The sequence below is a fragment of the Lutra lutra genome, chromosome 15 (assembly GCF_902655055.1).
Source record: "Lutra lutra chromosome 15, mLutLut1.2, whole genome shotgun sequence".
Lineage (NCBI taxonomy): Eukaryota > Metazoa > Chordata > Mammalia > Carnivora > Mustelidae > Lutra > Lutra lutra.
In genome coordinates, this window is record NC_062292.1 from 64648727 (window position 1) to 64669233 (window position 20507).

A 20507-nucleotide genomic window follows, 5' to 3' on the forward strand; every position below is an offset into this window, starting at 1 on the left:
CGGGACTTGATCCCAGGACCCTGAGATCATGACCTGAGCCGAAGGCAGCGGCTTAACCCACTGAGCCACCCAGGCACCCCTATTTTATTTTATTTTAAAAAAGATTTATCCACTCATCTTAAAGAGAGTGCAAGCAGGGGAAGAGGCAGTGGGGACCCTGAGATCACAACCCAAACTGAAATCAAGATTATTTTTAAAAAGATTTTATTTATTTATTTGACAGACAGAGATCACAAGTAGGCAGAGAGGCAGGCAGAGAGAGAGCGGGGGCGGGGTGGGGGGAGAAGCAGGCTCCCTGCTGAGCAGAGAGCCCAGTGTGGGGCTCGATCCTATGACCCTGAGATCATGACCTGAGCCAAAGGCAGAGGCTTAACCCACTGAGCCAATCAGGCTCCCCTGAAATCAAGATTCTGATACTCAACTGACTGAGCCATTTTATTTTATTATTTTTTTTTAAAGATTTTATTTATTTATTTATTTGAGGGGGAGAGAGAACACGAGCAGGGGGAGGAGCAGAGGGAGAGGGAGAAGCAGATTCTCCACTTAGCAGGGAGCCCAACATGGAGCTTGATCCCAGGACCCTGAGATCGTGACCTGAGCCAAAGGCAGATGCTTAACCAACTGAGCCACCCAAGCAATCCAGCCACCTAAGTCATTTTAAAACAACACTTATATTCAGTTTCTGTTTCTAGTTGATTCCTAGTTAGTTATTAAACTATGTGGAAATAATGAATAGTTTTCAGTAATAAATCTATTATTTATAGCTCCTTAGGTGATGTCACCAACTTCCTTAAGGGTGGGGAGCCTGTGTTATTGTATGTGTCCAGTGTCTGGTACATTGTGCCAATCACTAAATGGTGAATGAGTAAGTATCCCATTCCAAAATTTGAATGAGGTAAGTTGAGATAACTAAGGAGCTGCTCTGTTGGCTGTCAGTTTGTTACCTCTTGTTATTTGTATGTAAGCCAAATGAAAATAAGCAGAAGGGGAATGGTGGACAGAGGATCTCAGACTCTGAATTTTTTTTTTTAAGATTTTATTTATTTATTTGACAGAGAGATCACAAGCAGGCAGAGAGGCAGGCAGAGAGAGAGAGGAGGAAGCAGGCTCCCTGCTGAGCAGAGAGCCCGATGCGGGGCTCGATCCCAGGACTCTGAGATCATGACCCGAGCCGAAGGCAGCAGCTTAACCCACTGAGCCACCCAGGCGCCCCCAGACTCTGAATTTTTAAATGTTGGCACCACGAACATTTTGTTGTTGGTTTGTGGGCAGTGGAGTCAGCAGAACAGGGTGCAGGGCCAAGAAAAGAATGAAGTGGACACATTTACTTATCTCTGGCATACTGAGTCCTTTCTAGGTGGCTGAGCTCCTGGGTCGAGTGCTATTCCTACCTCTGCTCAGGTGGCCATTAAGGACCACATTGAAACTCCCTGGGAGACAACCTACACAAAAAAAGCTAAATGCTGAGAATGAGATCTCTTTACCTGCCCTTGGAAGGTCCTTGGCAGGGAGAGTGTAGCCAAGGGGATAGATGAGGAGCAATAATAACTCCCAAGGTTCAGGCCTTCCTCATCCCTTTCCACCAATGTTTGGGCAGCATTCCAAAGAGGCTTGTAACTTTAATTATTTGCAAACAGAACACCTGTAGTCAATGTCTATGGTAGGGGAAGAAAAAGTATTTTTCCATCTACCCTCCTAGGTTCTCAGGTTGGGGACCTGTGATTCAGAGTGCAAAAGGCAGACTAACAAGTAAATATATGTACTTTAGAGAGAGCATGAGCAGGGGTTGGGGGTGGGGAGCAGAGCAAGACTGAGAGAATCTCAAGCAGACTCCCTGCTGAGTGCAGAGCTGAGTGCAGATATGGGGTTTGATTTCATGACTCTGAGATCATGACCTGAGCTGAAATCAAGAGCCTCTCCCTGAACTGACTGAGCCACTCAGGCGCCCCCAGACTAACAAGTATATCAACCGGCATATCACGAAATTACATGGGAGCCCTCTGAGATGAGTAACTCAAAGTAGTGGTTAGAACTCAGGCTTCTGTGGGGTGCCCAACTGGTTCTGTTGGTAGAGCATGTGACTCCTGATCTCAGGGTTGTGATTTTGAGCCCCATGTTGGGTGAAAAGATTATTTAAAAAGAAGAAGAAGGGGCGCCTGGGTGGCTCAGTGGGTTAAGCCGCTGCCTTCGGCTCAGGTCATGATCTCAGGGTCCTGGGATCGAGTCCCGCATCGGGCTCTCTGCTCAGCGGGGAGCCTGCTTCCCTCTCTCTCTCTCTCTCTGCCTGCCTCTCTGTCTACTTGTGATCTCTCTCTGTCAAATAAATAAATAAAATCTTTAAAAAAAAAAAATAAAAAAAAAATAAAAAGAAAAAGAAGAAGAAGAAGAAGAACAACAACAACAACAATGACTTGGGCTTCTGTAGCATCTTAACAAAAGAATAACACATTTTTAGACATGTGATGAGACAAAGGAAAAGGAATTTCTAGGGGAGCAAATTATGGGAAAATAAATATGTGCAGAAAATTAATGGAAGATAAGGGCTACATTTTTTTTAATATATAGTTTTTTCTTCCCTATGTAATCACTTATTTATTTATTTTTTAATTAATCTCTACACCTAACAACACCTAACATGGGGTTTGAACTCACAACCCCAAGATGGAGTTGCATGCTTTACTGTCTAAGCAGGCAGGAGCCCCGATAATGGCTACTTTGTAAGGGTTGTTATGTAGGTTCTCCTGGTGCCATCTCTGGGCTAAGGTTCTAGAACTGTCACCAGTGATTAACTTCTGTCCTTCTCCTGGTGGGAGAGACAACTTTACAAACTGATGTCTTGCTTTTAAGTCGATAGGGGAAGGGCAGAGAGCTTCTCTTGTATCTACTTCTTAATTGCCTTCAGCTCAAAATTTTCAATATGTCTAAGTGGCATCTTTTGGGGTGGCATATTCTGCCATGCTTCAGTGTCTTTTTTTTTAGAGGGGAGTACTCCATGAAGCATAGGTTAAAATCCTTAAGGATGTCCAGGCTGAGAAAGGTGGCATTAGCAGTAGATTGGGGCATTTGGAACTTTGATCCCCACGATGGGTATAGAGATTACTTTAAAAAAATAAAAATTTTAAGAAAAAACCATCATAAAATAAATTAAAAAAAAAACCCATCATAGATTAAAAAAAGATGTGAGAAGGATGCATACTCTTTAGAGCTTGAGATAAGTGAGTTTAGGTGAAAAGTGGTCATCTTCTGTTTTCCCTATATAGAGCTGCAAATGTAGGAGTCACAGAAAAAGTGATGTAGCTGAAGTTGTTCCACAGGGAGCAACAGTCTGGTTGGAGGGCAGGAGTTTGGAACTGTATTTGCTTAGTGCTTTTCAGCATAATAGTTAACCTAGAGTCCAAATAGTGCCAGGCACTGTCCTACATGCCTCATTTATTTATTTAGATAGATTTTATTTATTTGGTTGTCAGAGAGAGAATGAGAGCACCAGCAGGGGAGCTGCAGGTAGAGGGAGAAGCAGGCTCCCCGCTGAGCAGGGAGCCTGATGCAGGACTCCATCCCAGGAACCTGGGATCATGATCTGAGCCTAAGGCAGACACTTCACTGACTGAGCCACCCAGGCATCCCTGTTCTAAATGCTTTAAAGGCATGAACTCATTTAATACTTCACCCAAGAGGAGACACTGTTATTATCTGTATTTTCAGGTGAGGAATGGAGGCAGGCGGAGGTTCAATGTTCTGCCCAGGGTCCTGCAGTTCTACGTGAGTGGTGCCAGAATGTCAGCTGGACAGACAGGCTCCAGAGCCCGAATTGGAAAGAACAGTCTTTGCTGCCTGTACCAAGATTACAGAAGCTAGTTACCTGTATTGAAAGAGCAATAGGAAGGCTTTCCTAAACCTCCCCAGCACTGTCACTCTACAAAACTCCAGAATGCTTTTTGGTTCATTCGTGAATAAGAGAACCCATGTTGGGAGGCACCACCTCCCAGGTTCACAAACTCACTCGGGACCTGAGGCACCACTTACCAGAATTCAGTGTGAGTGTCGTGCCTGGGGGAGTACAGTTTAGGGCTCCAGCGTGTGGCTCCCACCGGTGCCTTCAAATCCCAGGCCAGATTGGAGATTTCAAGAAAGCATTCCTTATGGATGTTGGGAACTTTCCCTGTTCACTGACAAATTTTTTATACTGAGACATGGCCTGATGGTGTCACCTTTGGCCTTGGGCATGTGGAATTGAACAGGGGGAAAAAAAAAAGAGTGGATCATGGGGGGAGCAGGTGCTGACAACCTCTAGTCCCCAACATTAGCATAGAGCTAAATTCTAGGTGGTCTATAGGTTGCTCTCTGACATAGTCTGGCTGGTTGTGCTCTGTCCAGATTCCTCTGTGGAAGTTCTAGCCTCTAAAGGGGATGGTATGAAGAAGCTGGGCCTTTGGGAGGAGCTTGTGGCTTGAGTGTGGAGCCTCTAGGATTAGTGCTTTATTAGAGAGGTGCCAGAGAACTCCCTACCCCTTCTGCCATGTGAGGACCCAGCAAGAAACCTGTATTCTGGGGGTGCCTGGCTGGCTCAGTCAAAAGAGCCTGTGACTCTTAATCTCTGAGTTGTGAGTTTGAGCCCCATACTGGGTATAAGGATTACTTAAAAAAAAAAAAAAAAAAAGTCGGTGTTCTGAAAGAGGGTCTTTGCTAATTCTATTGGCATCCTCATCCCAGACTTCCAGCCTCTAGAACTGTGACCAGTAAATTTAGTTGTTTACAAGCCACCGAATCTATGTTCTGTGGTTATGGCAGCCCTAATAGATGAAGACATCCTCTAATATTTTAAAGAGTCTATAGGCAAAAGGACAAAACTGCAGGTAGATTTGTGAAATAAAGTTGGTAAAGAAGGTGAACCCAATTTCTAGCAAGACAGAGGAAAATTCCTGTACCTTTCCCAGTCTGGAACTTAGTGACAGAGGCCCTGCTTGCTTGCTGTCCTTTTTGTTGTTGTTGTTGTTGCTGTTGTTGTTGTTGTTAAACTAGGGAGCACAGCATGGAGCCCAGCAGAGCTAGAACTCACAATCCTGAGATCAAGACCTGAGCTGAGATCAAGGGTAGGATGCTTAACCAACTGAGCCACCCAGGCACTACAAATTTTATTTTATTATTTTGTTTTTTACTGCTTGCTATCTTAAGTTGAATGCTGGCTCCCTGCCAAATCCCTGAAAATCACCATCCACAAAGCAAAGCTGGGTTGATTGTCTCCTGTAGCTGGGTGGGGGGGGGGGGGGGAGAACAACATTGAGAAAGTAGAGTCTCAGCGGGGGCAGGTGAAGGTAAGATGTTGAGAGTTTTGGAGTCTGGTTTCTTTTTTTTTTACATTAAAAAAAAAAAGATTTTATTTATTTGACACAGAGAGAGGGAAGCAGTGGGGAGTGGGAGAGGGAGAAGCAGACTCCCCGCAGAGCAGAAAGCCGGTGGGACTGATCCCAGGACCTGATCATGACCCAAGCCCAAGGCAGATGCTTAACAACTGAGTCTCCCAGGCACCCCTGGAGTCTGGTTTAAACTAAGTCATTGTGGTGGGGCCTCTGCAGCAGGTAGGGCAGAGTTTCCTAACCGCTGTTGTTTGATGAGCCATTTTACTCTAATGAGGCGTAGTTGGGATGTCTAATTACGGTCAACTTCATCTTCTGGGCAGAGTTTTGTAGAATACTAAGGTCTGATAATGCAGACCTTGTAGTCAAGTCACCTAACATAGACAGCAAATGGTGTGGGTGTGATATGTTTTTTTTTTTTTTTAATATTTTATTTATTTATTTGAGAGAGAGAGAGAGGCAGTGAGAGAGAGCATGAGCGAGGAGAAGGTCAGAGGGAGAAGCAGACTCCCCGTGGAGCTGGGAGCCTGATGCGGGACTCGATCCCGGGACTCCAGGATCATGACCTGAGCTGAAGGCAGTCGCTTAACCAACTGAGCCACCCAGGCGCCCTGGTTTTTTAATATAGCTGAGGTTCGGTGGGATGAGGTCTGGAGCTCACAGCCAGGAAAGGATTCTTGAGACGTCTTTGGTGCAAAATGGTGGTTTATTAAAGCAGGGGGACAGGACCCGTGGGCAGAAAGCTGCTGCCCCCGGATTGTGAGGGGTGACTGATTATATACTTGGGATTTGGAGGTGAGGAAAAAGGGAGGTTTTCAAAAGAATTTTTGTATGTTAAAGAGGACCTACAAGATATTGGAGACCTTAAACTGTCAAGGTTGTTCTTCCCTCTAGGAGAGCATTAACATGAAGACAGTTGGGAGTTTCCTTCTGGAAATTAAGTTATTGATAAGAATGCTTTCTTTCTTGTAAATCACGAAGACATTTTGTAAACCGAGGGAGACTCCTGTCTTGTTGGACTGTGATCTCTGTAAGCGAACCATTTGTTTTACATTCCCTTAGTTTTAGGGCAGCTGAGAGTGACTGAGGAATGTCACCTGGGAGTTTGGGGATGGGAGTCTCCGGGTGTCAGCTTGGGCTCTGTCCTCAGCTTGCCTTCTGCTCCAACAGGTGCAGACTGGTTTAGTACTCAACTCAAAAAGTTTGGAGTGTGGCACGTGCTGCAGCCCAAAGGAAACGGATTGGGATGCAGGTTTATTAGGGAAGAAAGGACAGGAAATTTAATAGGTAAGGATAAGTGCAAGGGCAGGTATCCCTGCAGAAAGGGTACTTTCCCTGCAACTGGATGCTGCCACAAGGGGGAGCTAGACCCTTCTGGCAAGGCCCTTCCTTTGCGATGACTAAGTTATAGGGAGGGCTTGAGGGAGATAAGCAAGAGGGAATAAAAATAGTTCATCTCGCCCATCAGATGGACGAAAGTTAAAATGTTTGTGTAGGGGAGGAAAATAATTTTCCTTTACCCTTCTAGGTTCTTGGCAGAGTCCTCCTTTTAATAGAAGACAGTTTAACAGGAGAAGAACAAGTTTAATAACACGTATACCTCCTTGTGTGCATGAGATACCCAGCAAAACTGAGTAACTTCCCCAAGTGAGCTGAGTCATCATCTTAAATACTCTCCGGCTAAAGACAAAGATGTTGGGGGCGGGGGAGCCAGTTGAGGAAGCTTTTCAGGTAAGCACGGTAAACCAGGGTAAGGAGGTTATGCAGATTTAAGTTTTGAACTTCTCCAAAGATAAAAGTTACTAGTGATTAGGTCACTCCCCTCTTCCTCGTGCAGTGAGGGAGACACCCTTACATATGGAGATTTCCCTTATAAATGCAAATATCTCTTACAAAGGGGCACATCTACCTATTTTTCAGAGCTTTTCCTGCAGACTACGTTTCCTTAAAACATCCCGCTCGAGATCATCCTTATGCCAAAGAGGCGTTTTTGGCGGGGACATTTTGCTTCCCTTCACGTGATTGATGCTCGATTTGGCAAGGCTGTGGGGAAAGAAGTACTGGTATTGTTGGTGGGGATACAGAAAGGTGTAACTGTGACGAGGAGTAATGTGGCAGCATTTTAATGAAACAACGTATACATTGAATGTTTAACCTGGCGACCCTATGTCTAGGAATTGATCCTGAAGCTTGAGCTCTTAACAATACAAAAATACATGTATACAAAGTTATTATTAAAGCAGCATTATTTGTAATTGCTAAGACCAATTGTAATTGTAAAGACCAATATATATTGCAATATATTGGAAACTACCTCCCAAAGTTCAAATATGTAGGCATTTGGTTCAATTACCTATGATATAGTCACACAGTGAGATCCAATGCAACTGTAAAAAAAAAAAATAATGAAGATTTTGAAGGGGAGAAAATATCCCATCCCAAAGTATGCCTCTGGCATACTGGTTTTTTAAAAATGGTTATTTTTAAGGACTTGCAAGCGGAGGAGAAGCTGTGAAAACCGAGAAGTGACCTTTTGTAAGAGATATTTGCATTTATAAGGGAAATCTCCATTTGTAAGGGTGTCTCTGGGACTTGTAACCGGAAGGGGGGATGACCTAATCTCTGGAAATTTTTGAATGGGGGAAGGCCAGCAAGGCGAATCTGCATGACAACCTTAAGTCTTGTTTACTGTGCTTCTCTAGGTCTCTGGATAATGGACTCCTCACCCCCAACAGCTTCTTTATCCTTTAAGGTGATTTTCCTGGGTGTTCCCTTGTGTACAGGAAGTATATATCAGTAAACTTCTGCTTGATTTCCCCCCCTCCTGTTAATCTGTTTTATATCAGTTTAATTTTTAGAACAAAGAACCTAGAAGAGAATAAGGAAAAAAAATTTCCTCCTCGACAATTTGTATTAACTGATTTGAAGTATTTTCCAGGGTATATTTGCTAAATGAAAAAAAAAAAAAGCAAGGCTACCTTTGTGGTAAGAAAAGGAGATAAAGTAAGAATGCATACTGTATTATTTTTGCGGAAACACACAAGATGATAAAATTAATGAGATCGGTTATCTAGAAGAGGTGATAATAAGATTAGGGTGAAAGAGGACAAGGAGTTTACTTCTCTGAGTGGACTGTTTGTCTAGTTTTGACTTTTGGAACTGTTAAATAGTAAAAATTCAACTGAGTAATTAAAAAAATTTTTTTTAATTAAAAAAAGATTAGGCTCCGTGCTCAGCAGGGAGCCCAGCACGGGGCTTGAACCACCGACCCTGAAATCAAGACCTGACCTGAAATCAGGAGTTGGATGCTCAACCGGGTCACCCAAGTGCCCCTCAACTGAGTAAATTTCACTTTTTTTAAGGCTTTATTTATTTATTTGTTAGAGAGAGAGCACACAAGCCGGGGAAGCAGCAGGCAGAGGGAGAGGGAGCAGCAGGCCCCCTGCTTAGCAAGGAGCTCTCTGTGGGACTGTGGGACTGGATTCTCAGGTCCTGACCTGAGCAGAGGCAGATACTTGACTGACTGAGCCTCCCAGGTGCCCCTCAACTGAGTAAATTTTAAAGACCTAATAGGCTTTATTAATCAAGTAATGAATAGGAAGCATCACTTCTCGCAAGTAGAGGGGCACTCTACTTGCAAGGGCTACAGAAATGGAAAGGTTTTTAAAGGTAGAGAGGGCATGGGAAAAAGGAAATTATTGATAAAGAATCTATTGTTTTAAGCAAGGTAGTCTCCTAAGAGTGGTAGGGGTCCATCAGTAAAATTCCAGAAGTCCTTTGTTGACTGGTTAGAGGTTAGATTTCTGGGGGTGGTTGAAATGACTTTAGTTTAGGCAGTAAGTTTTGGTCTGCTGACTTGGGGCCTTAACCTAAGTGACACCATTTGGTTTTCTTTTTTTTTTTTTTTAAAGATTTTATTTATTTATTTGACAGAGATCACAAGTAGGCAGAGAAGCAGGCAGAGAGAGATAGGAGGAAGCAGACTCTCTGCTGAGCAGAGAGCCCGATGCGGAGCTCGATCCCAGGACCCTGGGATCATGACCTGAGCCGAAGGCAGAGGCTTAAACCCACTGAGCCACCCAGGCGCCCCGACCATTTGGTTTTCTTTTGAACAGAACCATGTTAATGTTTTGCAGATAAAAAAAAAAAAATAACTCAGTGAGGGCTTCTGGGTGGCTCAGTTAAGAGTCTGCCTTCAGCTCAGGTCATGGTGCCAGGGTGCTAGCATCGGGCTCCCCGCTCAGCAGGGCATCTGCTTCTCTCTCTGCCTTTCACCCTACTCATGGTCTTTTCCTCTCTCTTGCTAAAATAAATAAGTAAATTCTTAAAAAAAAAAAAAGTGTGAAAGAATTGGAATTACATGGGAGTGCTTGCCAAGAGACTCCCATAGTTGTGAGAAGGAGCTGAGCGTTGGTCACGATTGGGCTAGGATAGTTTGGAAACCAAACTCAAGAGACAAACACAGCATGGCCAAGGTCTCAAGTCCGGGCTGCACATTTTGGAAGAAGGTACTTCTAGAGACTGTTGAATGTGCTGGGTGAGGGGTCAAACCTAACAACCACTAAGTGACTGATTAAAGGGAGAAGTCTCCGGAAGCAGGAAACTAGAAAGTAAGGCACATCGGACAGCAAAAATAAACACAATTTAGTAATGAACTTCAAGTCCCTTATTTCACTAGGAAGCAATCCATGGTTTGGGGAGTATCTCACAGTAGTGTGGTCAAAGAGACACCTGGCTCTTGTGGGCAGTGCGGTGGCAAAGCCCTAGAGCATGCGTGTGGTGGGTAGACGGTGACAGGATTCATAGCCCCATTGGCCTCAGCAACCAGCCAAAAGCAAGCACTGCTCCGGAGGCCTTGGTTGCCAGTCACCAGGATACAGAGGAACAGGGCTTGGAGGGAGGCTCAGGGCGAAGCCATACACTCAGGAAATAAGAAACAGCTTGGGACTTTTGCTACCCAAATTCTTGCAGCTAGGTAAGAAAAAATCGTGAAGGATTCTGAAATGGCAAATACCGAGCATCCCTCCCAGTGGAGTATCAGGACTGTCTAGACCAGAGAACCCTCTTCGGGGTTTCCCAACTCTGAGAAGTGTGTATTCCTCATTATCTTTGACTGTTTTGCAACTCTGTGGGTAAAGGAGTTAACTCGGAAGTCTGATGTTGATGCGATGGTCCAAGAAATGCGAATGATTTTTATCTGGTACTGATCTCATTGGGTTTGCCTCTGTAGAAAGGAGGTGATTTCCATAAATTACATTCTTGTCCTGTATGACTAATTAATGAGTTAACACCTTCCCTCCTCCCTCCCTCCCTTCCTTCTTTCCTTCCTTCTTTTATATTTCTATGGGAGCCATGATTTTACCTTAAAAGCAAAAACAAAAACAAAAAACTTTTCAGGGTGCCTGGGTGGCTTAAGCCACCAGACTTGATTTGGCTCAGGTCCTGATCTCAGGGTCCTGGGATAAGCTCCACCACCAATTACAGCATGGTCTGCTTGAGATTCTCTCTCTGCCCCGCCGCCCCCCTTTCTCTCAAATAAATAAATATAAAAAAATAAAAGTCTTTCAGGGCTCCTGGCTGGCTTTGGTACAGGACGGGACTCTTGATCCTGGGGTTGAGTTTGAGCCTGCTGGGTTGGCGGGCTCCGGCAGTGCAGGAGGAACAATAGAAATGACCGCTGGGGCCCGCCATCTCCCAGCCCCCTCCCCCCCTTCCTTAAACCCTTGACTCTCCCGCCAAAAGGATGTATGCCCAGGTCACGTCTCCGTAGGTAACCCGATACCTATGCAGGAAACAGAAGTATCAGGACCCCCTCACCCCATACCCTCCGATCACCAAATACCCTACCATATATGGATGTGAGCCCATGCCCTACCTTGGCCGGATAAAAGACCCCCGCCAACTCCCTCGTAGTGCGACTTCCCCCACTCCCCTTTTTGAAGTCGAGGAACCTCGCTGCCCGAGGGTGCCCACCTCTTCCCCCGAGGGTGCCCACCTCCTCCCGGCGCGACTTTCCTGGCTCCCCTTCCCCTGAGCCCTGAAACTTCTCCGGAGACGCCTTTAATAAATCTTGCCTTGCGCCCACCTTGCCTGGTGTTGTGTTTACCTCGCCTGCGAAACTTTACAAGCCCCATGCTGAGTGTAGAGATTACTTAAAAATAATAACTACAAAAGGTAAGAATGTTTCAGCTGCCTAATGTGGCGGGAGGGAGCGCAGAGACTCGGTGGGCGGAGCTTTACACGAGTGGGGGAGGGGAGCTCTGTAAGCAACAGCGCATTAGGCAGGCGGCCTTGGAAGAGGTCCCGAAGCTTAAACTTCTTAAACATTACAGTGAATCTGCCTCTCAACATTGTTGAAAGATCATTTTCAAAAAAAAAGTTAAAATCATGAATCTCATACAGGTAGAAAAATGATCCCAGGTTATAAGATTTTACTTTACTCATTGGGAGAATCGAGCAGGCATCATAACCGGTTCAAATGAGGATAGAAAAAACTTTATTTATTTATAACGATTTTTAAAGTTTTTTGTTTTGCTTTTTTAAATTTAAGTAATCTCTACACCGCCTGGAGGTCTCTCGCTGGACCCCACGCCCCCGAACTTGCCTCCACTGGAGCGGGGTGGGCAACGGGGAACCGCGGTGACCGGGAAGCCTGGCCCCGACCACAGCTGAGGACGAACGCAAGGTGGGGGGCGGCCGCGCCCTGCACTGCTGTGATGAGACAAAGGGGACATCTAGTGGCCGCTTGTCTTGCTCCGTTTCCTCGCGGAGCCAACAGTCTCGGAGGGATCTGTCCACGAAGGTGCGGGCCCGCGCTGCGTGGGAGGAGGGCCCGCCAGGGATGCTACCGCAGGGGGGCGGCCCGGGGAGGCGGCGGGAGCGCCCGGGATGCTTGGCCTCCTGGGGACAGGGACAGCCCCTGCCGTTCCTGTTTCTTGTCAGCCTCCTCGCGCCCGTTGGCCTCCAGCGCCGGCGACACCGGCCACGCCCCAGGAGGCGCATCCTCGCCCGCGGCTTTGCGCTAGGCCGTGCGGACCTACGGAAGGCGCGCACCTGGAGAGGCGGCTCTGGGAGCGTAGGTGCTGCCCAAGTCCACGTTACAGAGCGCGGGGGCGGTGCGGGGCTGTGCGGGGCATGGCAGAGGAAGGAGCCTGGGCACTGAGGTGCACAGGTGCTCTCTGCAGGTGGCAGAGAGTGGTGGGAGAAAGGGAATTATAAAAAGAGTTACTGAGGTTAATCCCTTTTACTGTTCTTTGCAGGGCAATGTAAAGAGGGATTTTCCCCCCTAATTATTTTGTGCCTATTTTAAATGTGATTTTCTAAATACGACCCCTCCAGGGGCCTTAACCTCACCAACTTTTAAGTTTTTACGTCTACAAGGTCGCAGCAAATACTATTGCTGAAAATACTGTCATGGGCTAAATTGTGCGTGTGCCCACCCCTCCCTCCCCGCCCGTCCTCCAATTCGTGAATTGAAGTTGTAACCCCTCAGAGCCTTGGAAGATGACTGTTTGGAGATAGGCCCTATCAAGAGGTAATCAAGGTAAATGATGTCATTAGGGTAGACCCTAACCCGGTGTGACTCTGGTTCTTATAAGAGGAAATGTGGACATAAATGCAGATCCAGGGATGACCTTGTGAGGACACTGCTAGATGGGGCCCTTTGCAGGTCAAGGAGAGAAGTTGCAGTAGAAATCAAACGTGCCCACACCTTGTGATCTTGGACTTGCCGGCTCCCTCCGGAATTGTGAGAAAGTAAGTTTCTGCACAAGCTCCCGTGTCTTCGGTGTTGGGTTACGGCAGCCCTAGCAAACAGGTGCGGCTCTGTTTAAGGATGGTGCCCCTGAGCACAGTCTTAGCTTCTGCAGGAGAAGTTCGCTAGCTATAGTCCATGTTTCCATTCATTCTTGACTCAGAACGCAGTCTGATTTTCCCCACACATGGGTATCTGGCTCCAGTCCTGTGTTTTGGAGGCACACCCTGCTGGGGCTCCTCTGCAGGTTACATTTCCACTGGGTGGGTCCCTCCGTTCCAATGTGGGAGCTCCACGTGAGGAGACCTTCTTGTGTTAGGTGCCCCAGAGTGAAGAAAAATGCCCCCATTTTTCTTCATATAGAAAACAGGAAATTATAAGCAGCATTTAAATTGAGAGTCTTATTTTGCATGGCTTAGTTTATAGCAAGACACAAACACAAACAAAATTACACTCTTTCATCAGGGTGGGGACACTTTGGGAAAGGGGCATATCAGTGGACTAGTGGAGATCGTGTGTGTGGTCACAACTTTTTTCTGGATGCATTACAGCCTCACCTTTCTTTCTTTCTTTCTTTCTTTTTTTTTTTTTTTTAAAGATTTTATTTATTTATTTGACAGACAGAGACCACAAGTAGGCAGAGAGGCAGGCAGAGAGAGAGGAGGAAGCAGGCTCCCTGCTGAGCAGAGAGCCCAATGCGGGGCTTGATCCCAGGACCCTGGGATCATGACCTGAGCTGAAGGCAGAGGCTTAACCCACTGAGCCACCCAGGCCCCCAACAGCCTCACCTTTCAATGGCCATAAAACTGTTCACGTTCTGAAGTTCAGGAATCCCTCTCCTGGGAATCTGCCCTAAGGATATAATTAAACAGAAGCAAAAGACCCTATGCGTACAAATGTGGAAGATATTAGTTGTACAATACTTTGTAAGAGGAAAAAGTTGGAAAGCAACCAGATCCTCAACAATCAGCAAGTTAAGTTACAACACAAAAGCCAATGAAATATATGCAACTATTAAAAATGACAGTTATGAAGAACGTGTAAAAACATGAATAATGTTTATGATTTTATGCATGGACCTAATGAGGATGTAAAATAACATCCATTTTATAATTACATCTGTGTGAGAAAAGTTATAGTCAAATATTGAGAGATGGTTAGAATGAATACAAAATTTTCTTAGGGTAGCAAAGCTGTGAATTGCTTTTTCTTTTAGACATTTTTAAAAAGATTTTATTTATTTATTTGACAGAGAGAGACACAGCGAGAGAAGGACTCAAGCAGGGGGAGTGGGAGAGGGAGAAGCAAACTTCCCACCTAACAGGGAGCCCGACGCAGGGCTCATCCTAGGACTCGGGAATCATGACCTGAGCCGAAGGCAGACACTTAATGACTGAGCCACCCAGGCGCTCCCAATTTAATGGTTTTTAGTGTATCCATAGCGTCGTGTAACTATGGCCATACTCGGTTTTAGAACATTTTCATCACCCCCCAAAACACCCACACCCACCGCAGTCTCACCTGGTGTCCCCTCCCAGCTCCCTCCAGACCTAGGCAACCACTGACCTACTTCCTGTCTGTATGGATCTGTCTCTTGTGGACATTTCATATAAATGGTTCATCCTTCTTGTAGCATGTGTCCAAAATTAACCCTTTTTAATCACCAAATAACATTCCACTTTGTGGATTTGCCGTATTTTATTTATCTGTCATCAGTTGCTGTGAGACGGAGAGACTGGACTTGGGTCCGCTCAGCCCTGACCGCAGAATCCAGCATTCTTTGGCTGCCTCCATAAGGGAGAGAAAAGGCTGAAACTCAGGGCACAGGAGTAGCATCTTGGGGGACTGCAAAGGAAAAATGGTTACTGAGAGGAGCACATGGGCTATGAAGACTGGCAAAGATGGGACCAGACCAGTCTGCTCCCAGATGGACACTACTGCTGACCTTTCTCTGACTTTCCCCCTCATTATAACAGTAAAAGTCATGCTCAGGGGTGGAGATTTAACATGCTAGTTAGACATGACCATGCATGAAGAGGCATGACCCTTCAGCGCACGGGTGCTGACAAATTCCTACATCCACGTGCTTCCTCATCACCCTTCCCCACCTCTTCTCTCCTCCTTCCCTTCCCCTTCCTTCCTTCCTTCCTTCCTTTTCTGCCCACAGTATTTGTTAGTTGTTCATTTATCAAGAGAAACTATTCCATAACCCAGTACTCACGTTTCATAGTTCAGGAACACAGGCAACACTGAAGACAAACTTCAATGGAACTCAATCCAAAGAAGTTCTTCACATTCCAAAATCACTTTGCACTCTGAAACATACCAGCCTCTTCGTCTCTCAAAATCTTTCATGGACTCATAGTTTCTATAGAAATCTGCATATGCCCTTTTCTGGTTTGTGGCTGCTCCACACTTACAGAAGATTGCAACCCTCAGGGATACAATGAATGCTCCAAAAATGTGAAGTCACAGACCTGGGGGCTGTTGGCCTCTCATCTGAGGTTTCATCGAAACGCCGGAAGCTGTGGTCGTTATTTTCTTCAACGCTGAAGAGATGCTCAAACCCAAAGTCCTTCCTTTTTTTTTTTTTTTTTAAGATTTTACTTATTTATTTGACACAGAGAGAGACACAGCAAGAGAGGGAACACAAGCAGGGGGAGAGAGTGAGGGAGAAGCAGGCTTCCGGCGGAGCAGGGAGCCCGACATGGGGCTCGATCCCAGGATTCTGGGATCATGACCTGAGCCGAAGGCAGATGCCTAACAACTGAGCCCCCCCCAGGAGCCCCCCAATGTCCTTCCTGACACAGAAATGGACGGCATTCCCGGCACCTAAGTTTCTTTTTTTTTTTTTTTAAGATTTTTATTTATTTATTTGACAGAGAGAGATCACAAGTAGACGGAGAGGCAGGCAGAGAGAGAGAGAGAGGGAAGCAGGCTCCCTGCTGAGCAGAGAGCCCGATGCGGGACTCGATCCCAGGACCCTGAGATCATGACCCGAGCCGAAGGCAGCGGCTTAACCCACTGAGCCACCCAGGCGCCCCGGCACCTAAGTTTCTTTAAAAGCTCTCCCTGACTACCTCAGGGAGTCTGCCTGAGGACTCTTTGTGCTGCCTCCCTGTGCTCAAGCAAAAACCCCAATAAAGCCTTGCCTGGGACTCCCATTTGGTCTTTTCTCAGTTTCTTTTTTCTGTTTTTTGAAAGAGTTGATTTATTTATTGATAGGGGGGGGTGCGGAAAGGGGGGATGGAGGTGGGGGTAGGACCTCAAGCAGGCTCCACGTTGAGTGCAGAGGCCAACCTCGGGCTCCATCTCAGGCACAGAGCGGAGATCATGACCTGTGCGGGAATCAAGAGTTCACCAACCCAGCCATCCAGAAGCCCCTGCCTCTTGTCGATTTCTGTTGCTTAGCGAGCTGAAGGGCCAGTTCAGGGACAGATGGACATTTGGGTTATTTCTCTGGATTCTGTGTGTTGACTGAGCGATGCATCTCATTCCCTGTCAGACAGGTGGCTTCTGCCACTGCATTCAGTTGGGAACTCTGAGGGGGCTCCTTCATTCTCCTCCATGTGCCTCTCTCCAGGGTTTAGGCTGGGTTCTAAGAGAGCAAAAACAGAAGGGCTTAAGGGCTCCACCTTTGTCCTTCCTGCTACATTCTCTTGGTCAAAGGAGGTCACCACGCCAGCCCAGATTTAGGTAGAGGAGAAGCAGGCTGCACTGTTGATGGGAGGGGTGACCTCCGTGTAAAGGGAGGGGAGGGATGTGGGTGACATTGTTTTTTTTTTTTTTTCTTCAAATTTTTATTTAAATTCTAGTTAGTGAGCATTTGTGTAATATTGGTTTCAGGAGTAGAGTTCAGTGATTCCTCACTTACATGGAACACCTGGTGCTCATCCTAACAAGTGCTTGCCCTTAGTACCCATCCCCCACGGAGTCCTCCCCCAGTGGGTGACATTTTTGGATTCTACCACCTTAGCCACATGGACCAGTCCTCCCATAAATAAGGTGGGGTGGTTTGACTAATTGCGGACGGTGAGGTACGAGCAAAAGTGACAGGTTTCTCTTCCGGGCTGAAGCAAAGCAAAGTCTGCACCATCCCCCAAATGTTACCATCCCTTCTGCAATCAAGTCAGCCTCATGGAAGACAGTCACCATGAGTCACCCCACACTAGGCCAGCTGCTGACTTTGCATTAACAAATAATAAGTCTCTGTTGTGTTAAGCCACTGGGGTTTGGAGGTTGTTTGTTAAGACAGTGTAACTGAGCCCATCCTTATTAAAATACATGGCTTATGTCCTTCCCCTGCCCCTAAATTCCATTCCTTTTTCTTTTTCTTTTTTTTAAAGATTTTATTTATTTACTTGTCAGAGAGAGAGCACAAGCAGGCAAAGTGGCAGGGAGAGGCAGAGAGAGAGAAGCAGGCTTCCCTCTGAGCAAGGAGCCTGACGTGGGACTTGATCTCAGGACCCTGGGATCATGACCTGAGCCAAAGGCGCGGCTTAACCGACTGAGCCACCCAGGCGTCCTTTTTTTTTTTTTTTTTTTTTTTAAGTAGGGTCCATGCTGGGTGTGGAGCTCAATGTGGGGCTTGAACTCATGTCCAAGATCTGGGCTGAGATGTCAGCTGTGTAACTGACTGAGCCACCCAGGTTCCCCACCTAAATCCAATTCTGATGCTGTTTCTGCTGCTCTGACTTGAGCCTCCCTGTTTCATCTACTGAACTTGCCCCTCTGTGCTGTTGCTTCTGACTTCCCTGGGTAAACTTCTGCCTAATATAGGCTGACCCCGGGACCTTATAGCCCCTAGTGGCTCATGTACCTGACAGATTGGACTTGGAGCCCTCCCTAACCTCCCTGCACCCCCCCCTTTGGATTTATGGAAAACAGAGGGAGTGACAGCCAGGTGACCAAGATCCTTATGGCAGGGGACTTGACCTAGTAGGCAAAGGGGAGCTGCCCATGACGTTTTTAATATGGAGAGATTTTGGGGTGGAAAGGCGTCTGAAGAATCATTTGTGGATGAGAGCAGGGTATATGGTGGGGAAGTGAGGGTGAAGAGAGTGGTCAGTTAGGGAAATGGTGGCGTAACTGTGAATGTCAAAGGTAATAATTAAATTTACATAATGTTTTATAGCTTTTACTAGTGCCAGGCAGCCCTTCCTTGTTAATCCTCATAACCCTGCAAATTCTTTCTCTTGCAGTTGGAAAAATCAAGGCTTGGAGAGGCTGGTGGTTTGCAGTTATTAAGAGGCAAAGCTGGTGGGGCGCCTGGATGGCTCAGCGGGTTAAAGCCTCTGCCTTCGGCTCAGGTCATGATCCCCAGGTCCTGGGATCCAGCCCCACATGGGGCTCTCTGCTCCGAGCCTGCTTCCTCCTGCCTCTCTGCCTACTTGTGATCTCTGTCTGTCAAATAAACAAATAAAATTCTTAAAAAAAAAAAGAGGCAAAGCTGGTACTTTGATTTCATTCATTAATTCATTCATGGAATCTTATTTGATTTAATTCAACCCCCTTTTTTTGAATCTTGCTGGGTCAGTGCTTCCAAACCTTTGCACCCTGGCCCACACAGAAAAGGATGCTATTAGCGGGGCATTCCTGGGGGAGGGGCTCCTTGGCGTAGCCCATAGACAGCACTCTCTGGTGCTGGGCGTGAGGACTAAAGTCTTCTGCCGAGATAATAATAACTGAACTCAGGGAGTGTACAACAAGAGCCTTACAAATAAGGATCCAGTATAATTTTGACTGCAGTAAACATTTAAATGGTTGTAGAAACATGGCTTGGCTTTTGCATCACTATAAAAAGTCTACAACCACCTACAAAAAGATGGGAGTAAGAGAGAAGACAGTCCAGCCAGTGACCTTGGGCATCTCCGTTCCCCTTTGAGGACAATGGAGATTCAGCTTCCTGCTGTTCCTCTCCGTGGCCACTAGAGGGTAGAGTGCAGGCGTGGCACTCACCTGGCCCCGCTCTCCAGTTCAGGGTGCAGGGGAGTGGAGGGAGCAGAGCTGGTCTGGATACTGAAGTCCTGGGCCAGAGGGGCAGTCACGGAGATGCCCAGAAGCTGCACTTGAGATTGGTCTAGATATTGACCACTGGCCTCTCCTGGGGTCTGGTCTGAAGCCATCAGGCTGTTAGGTAGCTAATGTGTGTCCTGGACCCTCACTCTGTGTGTGGCTGGGAAGGGGCTCAGGGGTGAGATGGTAAGGGCTGTGTGCCCTCCCGGCTGTTCCTGCTCCTAAAGCTTTAGCCTTGGGATTTCCAGAGGGAGCAGTGTGGTCAGCGCTGTAACCAGGAAACATCCTCGGATCCTCTGGTCCCCATCTTCCCGATTCCATTTCTCACAATCAGCCTACTGATAGTTTTCACTTTTATTTAGCTGAGCAGAAGAATCCAGGGCTTGAGCCTGTGCTGGAGAGTGGGTCAGATGGCCTCAGCAGAGAGAACATTGACCTTTGGGGGCCTCATGGCCTCGAGGTGGCCTGCTGAGGGGACAGCAGCTGGGAGCTGGTGGCCAGGAGGGAAGATATCTGTGGCACCGGACTGTTACAGAAACATGTTCTCACATCCTCTAACAGAGGCCCGTTCTCATGAGATGTCCCAGGAGAACGAAGCCCATGCCTCTTCCCTTTCTTCCCGTAGAAGCTGCAAAGAAGCTCAAGAAAGTCGCCAAAGAACAGGTGGTGAGTCTTAAACCAAACCGGTGTCCTCTCCCTGAAGCCGCCATCATGGGCGCCGGTCCTGGGGATCAGGGGGACATCCACCTGCTGTCTGTTCCTGCTCCAGCTTCTACCTGAGGAGGTTTCTAGCATGATTCTTGAGGCTTTTATGACCCACCCAGCCAAAGCAGATGTCGCCTGAGCACGGGGAGAAAGCTGTGTTCCAGGGGACACTTAATGGTGGTGGCAGGAGCTCTGGTGAGTCTGAGATTTCCCCGCACTTGTGAATTAATGGGTTAGCCTGCCACGGTTTCCTGGATGCTGGCAGAACACAGATGCCAAGACTGGGACAAAGGCTTTGCGTTTCACAGCAGCCAGAGCATCACATGGCCTCGTTCTGGCTCTGAGTCCCAGTTCCAGCCGAGGGACGTGAAGAGGGACCAGGAGATGCCCGTGTGTACGGTGGGTCTGTCTCGCAGCAGGCACACAGGGCAGGTCAAGGAATAACAGCTTTTAATTTAATTTTTTTTTTAAGATTTTATTTATTTGACAGAGAGAGATCACAAGTAGGCAGAGAGGCAGGCAGAGAGAGAGAGGGAAGCAGGCTCCCGGCCGAGCAGAGAGCCCGATGTGGGGCTCGATCCCAGGACCCTGAGACCATGACCTGAGCCGAAGACAGAGGCTTTAACCCACTGAGCCACCCAGGCGCCCCTTAATTTAATTTTTTAAAATTATTTTTGTAA